The sequence below is a fragment of the Papaver somniferum genome, chromosome 7 (genome assembly GCF_003573695.1).
Source record: "Papaver somniferum cultivar HN1 chromosome 7, ASM357369v1, whole genome shotgun sequence".
Classification (NCBI taxonomy): Eukaryota; Viridiplantae; Streptophyta; class Magnoliopsida; order Ranunculales; family Papaveraceae; genus Papaver; species Papaver somniferum.
Window position 1 is genome coordinate 134,535,000 of NC_039364.1, and position 6,752 is coordinate 134,541,751.

The 6,752-nt window shown below is 37.5% G+C and overlaps 1 pseudogene; it reads right to left on the minus strand.

Annotated features, from left to right (window-relative positions):
• Positions 1-4,684: 4,684 nt before the first annotated feature.
• LOC113300719 lies at positions 4,685-4,784 on the minus strand (annotated as a pseudogene).
• Positions 4,785-6,752: the final 1,968 nt, after the last annotated feature.

The window sequence follows — 6,752 nt, forward strand, 5'->3', positions numbered from 1 at the left end:
GGTTTTGGTAAATTTGGGTGTGTTGATGAGAAACAAATCTAAACCCTAAACAAATGCACTGCACGGGAGTACTTCATATTAGAGAAAGAAAGCAAACTAAATTAGAGACAAATAAAGACTGAAACTAACTCAAAGGTAGGAGATCAGACACAATAAATACCGTGACTGTAAGGAGGAAAAAGATAGACAATAAGGAGAAAATGGACCTTGCAGGGGAATCAAAAAACGGAGCAAACAAAGTTGCTCAGAAACTAGAACATACAAGATAGGATCAGAGAACAAACAAACCCACGGTTGCAGACATCACAAATAGGTTACGGTTTAACCATGACCTTCTATCAGACAATAAAACAAACAGGTTAAGGAATAAGTAAGAAAACAAACCCATGTATGGAAATACATAAACAATACTAACCAAAAAACTACCAAAGTAGGATTAATAGAACTTCTAGCAGGCATTAAATCAAACATTTTAGGGGCAAACCAGAAACCAGAACCAAGAACAAAAGGCAGAACAAATACTTATATAGGTATCAAGGAAAAATCACATCAAATACCAATCTGAATGGCAGTGCAAGGACCAAGGGAAATAGGGATACCAACATGGACAAAATAAGACGCAAACAAACTCAATTCTCATTTAACACACAAACTCAATTCTCATTTAATATAATCATGGAACATAACCCCCAAACATAATTTCACTTTTGTATCACTCTTAACACACATTATCATAATCAAAGAAGAATAAAACATTAAACTACTTACATCATTTGCCTACATGTTACTAAGAAATCAATTAAACCCTAAAATTAATTCTAAAATCGAAACCCTAATCAAAAACCACATGTAAATCGAAACCCTAATCGAAAATATCATATCAAATCAAAAATCTCATTAACACACGAAACCCTAATCGAAAAGAACAGATCAAAAGATTTAAACGAATAGATCGAAACCCAAATCTATATTACTTACATCTTCAGCTTCAAATCGAAACCCTCAAAATCTAACTTCGCTTGTAGCCCTCGAATTGGAACCCTAACTATCTTCTGCAAGATATGAGGAACGAGGAAAGAGATGAAGGGGTAAGTTAAGTCGAGAGAAAAGGATGAATGGATGAATGTTCAAGTCATGTGTGTGACCAAGGGGATAAGCTCATGTGACCAAAGGAGGAAACATCCTCAGTTCTACCTATCTTGGGTGGAAAAATCATGAAGGTGTCACCACCCACGCATACGGATGGCACATGCAGAACCATATTCAATTACAATTCGTAACTTCTACAAGATATTGACGAAATCTGACAAATTTTGTACCAGCATTCGGCTGTTACGACTAATTTGTAACAGCAATTTCCTGTTACTAATTCGTAACTGCTCATAACTTGTTACAAATTTCAGTTACTATTCCCTGAAAATGGTGTAGTTGATAGACACATTTTTGTGTCCGATTTGTCTCGATTCTATATATTGTTAGGGCTCATTTTTGTACTTATTATGGTGTTTTATTTATTTGTAGGTATTTTTGGCCAATAAACATTTTTGAAAAACATTGGCTCGAAAAGTTGTCGGAAAGCACCCGGAGGACACTTGCTATTCGGACCCCCAGGTTGGTTAAGGGGCACTCATCCTCTTTGTTTGAAATCCAAATTTTGGCGGGAAATCAAGTGCAGACACTGACAAATTTGGACTTGAGTTTTGGAGCTGTTGTAGAGAGATTCAATTGCCGAGTTGGATTTATTTAGGCCTGTTAATGCTAAACAGGTCCAGTATAAGCCTTTACTTCGACTAAATTTGGATAGATATCGGTTGGAAGCAAAACAGGGAAGTAAAGTTACTCGGTTTGTTCGAGTTATTTTTGGGAAGATTTTGTTGGAGAATTTCGAGACATTTAGATGGAGTTTTTGTCGCAGTTCGATTGGGAATATCATGTTAGGTTAAAACAGCATAGGTACTTGTCTCGGATTCGAAAAAGAAAGGAAGAAACGTCACTTGGAAGAAAACTGAGGTGGAGAATATCAAGGGTTATTCGGCGTATCTTAGGAAGTTATCTGGTGGATTTGGAGAATATCTTCCCTTAGAGATTTAATTCTATCATTAAGAGAGTCGATACCAACTCAGTTGACGCATAAAAAAAGAATAAAAAGGGAAGAAAACTCTGAAACTTGCTGTGGAGATAAACCAAGATTTTGGGGGAGATTTAATCGAGTTGTGGCCTATAAAAGGAGAGGGGATAAGTCATGTAAGAGGTACAAAGCCTTTCAGAGAAGTTGAGAACACCACAGAGCTCCAGAGATCGAGTTGCAGGAAAATACCTTATTCTGCTGCTGCTGCTGCTGCTGCTGAAAAGGAAGAACATGAAGAACATTGACGCACAAGCAACTGTCGCAGCAAACTATCGTTGTTTCACAGCAGTACCTATGTGTCGTTCATCATAGTGGTTTCATTAGGTTTTTAGCTACTATTTCTCCCTGTAACAGTGATTCTGCAATACCAACAAACTGTTGCAAATCGTCTGTATTATCACTTTTCATCTTTTTAATCATCTTTTGAGCCATAAACAATTATTTTGAGATCATGATTAATATGAGGAGCTAAACCCCTTTGCTGAGGCGATAGAGGAAGCTATTTTTCCAACAAAAAGTGGTACAATCTATTTTATTTAATTTATTGCAATTATTATTATGATTATTTGCCTTGAACTATTATTGAATATGATTTTTATTTGAGTGATTGTGATCTATTTTGATGGAGTATGCTTAGTTTATAGACTCTTGATGCTTCATACTTGGTATTCACAATTATTACTTTTGAAAATCTATTAGTTGCAATATTTTAGAATCAAATTAAACGAGAAAATTGCATGAATATAAATATTTGGACCAAATCACTTTGAACTTGGAAAATAGTGGAATCTTAGCCTCAGTGTTCTTTTAATATTGATACCAACTTTGTCGGTGTTTGTTATAATTATTAGCGAGTTTTCTATTTAGTTTTGAATTTTAAGTCTAAAGTTATCCTTCACAAGTTCGAGAATCGAATCACTTTTTACCACTATCTACAAATCACATCAATTTTTGGTGCCGCCGACGCGGACTTGTTTTTAGGGTTTTAGATTTATTTTATTTTTCTTCTTTTTTATGTTTTTGGGTATTTATCTTGTGTCTACAGGTTCTGGATCATAAAGAAAATTGAGCCAAAGAGTTTGGTGATTTCATAAAGACTTGGAGCTAAAGATTAAAGCAAAAAGAACAGAAAAGAAGACAATTTTATTTTAGACTATTTTAGTTTAGGGTTTGTTTATTTTCTTTTAGAAAAAAAAACTGTATTAGGGTTTATTATTTTTGTAAATTTTCTTTTCTTTTTGGACTTTTTGGACTTTTGGACTTTGGGACTTTATTTTTTTATTACCCTACGGAAGGGTACTTTAAATATAAACTGTTTGCAGAGAAGGAGGACAATTACGACATTGTCTCTGTATCTTGGGTTCGTACACTTGACATCGGAGTCAGTGGCCCGAGTCGACTACAACCGATTCATCCCCCGTCTGGAAAGGGAGGTAAGATTCTGAACACTCGCGAATCCCCTGTCAGCGAGTTACTGGACTCCTTCGTATGCATATATGTTGAGGACTGAATACAGACATTTATTTTTCTAGTAAAGGGAAAGGCCTGGCCATACAAGATAAGGGTTAGGATTTCATCACCGTTCTCTTCTTGCCCGCTTTAGGAAAACGTAACCTACGCGAACCTAAGCCTAAAATTTTGACTAGAACGAGACCAATAGGGTAACGAGCTTAACAGGAAAGTCATTCGAAAAATATTGGTTACTCTTTTAAGCATACTTCGAAGTTCTTGATGGTTTCTGTAAGTTGAATGCGTGACTCCGCCGCCTTGTAGTACCGGTGAGGCCTTGGGTATCAAAGCTCCACCGAGCTTCCATCGCCTCTATTCAACTTACTTTAACTCGGATTGATTCCAGAGGGGTTTGCTTAAATTGTAACGAATTCCCGTTCGAAGGATTAGAAGCTGGTCTAGAAACAATCTAAGTGGAGCCATCATGTTTTTTGTTTGCTAGAAATCAATAGGTTTGATTTGGTTGAGTCGGCCTTGATATGTGTTTGCTTACCCTTCCAATTTAGAAAATTCTATTGTATGCCTGAACGTAAAAGAGACGCACTAGGTATATTTGTTAAAGAGAAACCTAGTAGTTCTAAGCGTCTCGATTACCTTAATCTAGAGAGTACGACTTTTGAAGAGTCTGTTTTTGAACGTCCTTTGACTGAGGAGAGAATCCTTGTTGCTCCAATAGTGCCAGAAATGACAACTTTGAAAGCTTTGTTGAATCCAACTAGGACTACTCGTCCCTCATGTATCAGGTTAGCTGAGACGGAAGAAACTTATGAACTTAAACCTGGGACCTTACAGCTGCTCCCAATCTTTTTATGGAAAGAAAATGAAAACCCCTATTTACATGCTAGGGACTTTGAGGAAATTTGTAGTACCCTCAGGATTAGAAACCTAGATGATGATGCTTTGAAACTTAAGTTATTCCCATTTTCCCTGAAAGATAAAGCTAAATCGTGGCTATATAGTTTGGCTTCCGGGTCATCGAAACGTATGAAAAACTTACATCTTCCTTTTTGAACAAGTTTTTCCCTAGGCACAAAATATCGTCTATTAGGACGCAAATCTGCACGTTTTCTCAACAGGAGGGAGAAACTTTGTATAGGTATTTGGAAAGGTTCAATGATTTATTAGCCCAATGTCCTCATCATGGTTTAGAGAAGGTTAGGTTAGTTCAGATCCTTTATGAGGGTTTAGATTATCCCACCACAACCACAGTAGAATCTATGTGTACTGGTGGATTTGAGAACCAAACAGTTGCTGACGCGATGACATATTTGCATGAAGTCGCCGAAAAGTCCCAACAATGGGAAAGTAGTAGGGGACCCCAGAAAACAATTCTTCTCGGCAGAGGAAACGTTAATAGGGTAGAAGGAGACTATGAATCAGATGCCAAAATTGTTGCTATAGCGAAAAGGTTAGAAGCTTTAGAAGTGGGTAACACTAATGGTAGATTGGAGCCTTTTTGGGAAGGCCAAAATAATGAAGAGCAAGCCAATGCTCTATATAATAACACTAAGTTTGATAATCGTCAGAAGTTTGACCCAATCCTAGAGGAGTTCATGAAGTAGGTACAAAACCATCGAATCAATTGAATGCTATTAGAACCCTTAGGAGTGGTAGAATAGTAGAAAATCAGGTAACCATGCCCGATAGTGAACATACTGTAGTTCACCCCTCAGGACCACTAGCTAAGGAAACTGATAAAATTTCTGATGATGCCAACTCAGTTCTTGAGAGGTATGATTCTGTGCCTAGAGCCCCATTTCCTCGGCTATTAGTACCAATAAAGAAGGAATCGAACTTTAATGACATATTGGAGGTTTTAAGCAAGTTACCATAAACCTTCCTTTATTAGATGAAATTAGGCAAATTCCTGCTTATGCCAAGTTCCTGAAGGATATGTGTACGCGAAAACGAAAACTTAACGTCCATAAGAAAGCCTTTTTAGCTAGTCACGTAAGTTCAATTATTCAAAACACTACAACTCCAAAGTAAAAAGACCCAGATTCCCCTACCATTGCATGTACAATAGGTAAACACCGGGTAGAAAAAGCTTTACTTGACTTAGGAGCCAGTGTGAACCTACTTCCGTACCATGTGTACTTACATCTAGGACTTGGTGAAATAAAACCTACTCAGATAACACTGCAGTTAGCTGATAGGTTTGTTAAAATTCCTCGAGGTGTTGTTGAGGATGTCCTTATTGAGGTCGATAAGTTTGTCTATCCAGTGGATTTCGTGGTCCTAGATACTCAACCTGTCCCTGACCCAGAGAACCAGACACCTGTAATTTTAGGTCGCCCATTTTTAGCTACGTCGAATGCGATCATTAATTGTCGAAATGGTGTGACGAATTTATCTTTTGGTAATATGACTATAGAGATGAACATTTTTAATATCAGTAAGCTACCTTATGAGCTAGATGACACATGTGTTGAAGAGGTGAACATGATATAAGCCTTAGTTCAGAATCATTACCAAACATTTTATTTGAAGACCCATTAGAAAGTTGTCTATCCCATTTTGGTTTAGATTTTGATGACGATAGCACTATTGAACAAGTGAATGCTCTATTAGATTCTACCCCTGTGTTAGACACTGATAGATGGAAAGCTAGGTTCGAACCGTTACCAGTTTCTGAGACTACCCTAATTCCTTCTTTAGAAGAGCCCCCAAAGTTGGACCTTAAACCACTACCCGATACTCTAAGTATGTGTTTTTAGGCCCATCTGAGACTTTACCTGTGATTGTAGCTTCCGATTTGGATAGTGATCAGGAAAGTAGGCTAGTAAACTTCAAGACAATAAGGAAGCTTTAGGGTGGGCAGACATTAAGGGTATAAGTCCTACTGTGGTATGCATCAGATTCATTTAGAGGAAGACTCCAAACCTTCTAGGGAGATGCAACGTCGACTGAACCCTAACATGAAAGAGGTAGTTCGAAAAGAGGTGCTTAAGTTGTTAGATGCGGGTATTATTTACCCAATTTCAGACAGTAAGTGGGTCAGCCCTGTTCAGGTTGTCCCCAAGAAATCAGGTATCACTGTAGTCCAGAATGATAATAATGAATTAATCCCAACCCGAGTGACCACGGGATGGCGTGTGTGTATTGACTATAGGAA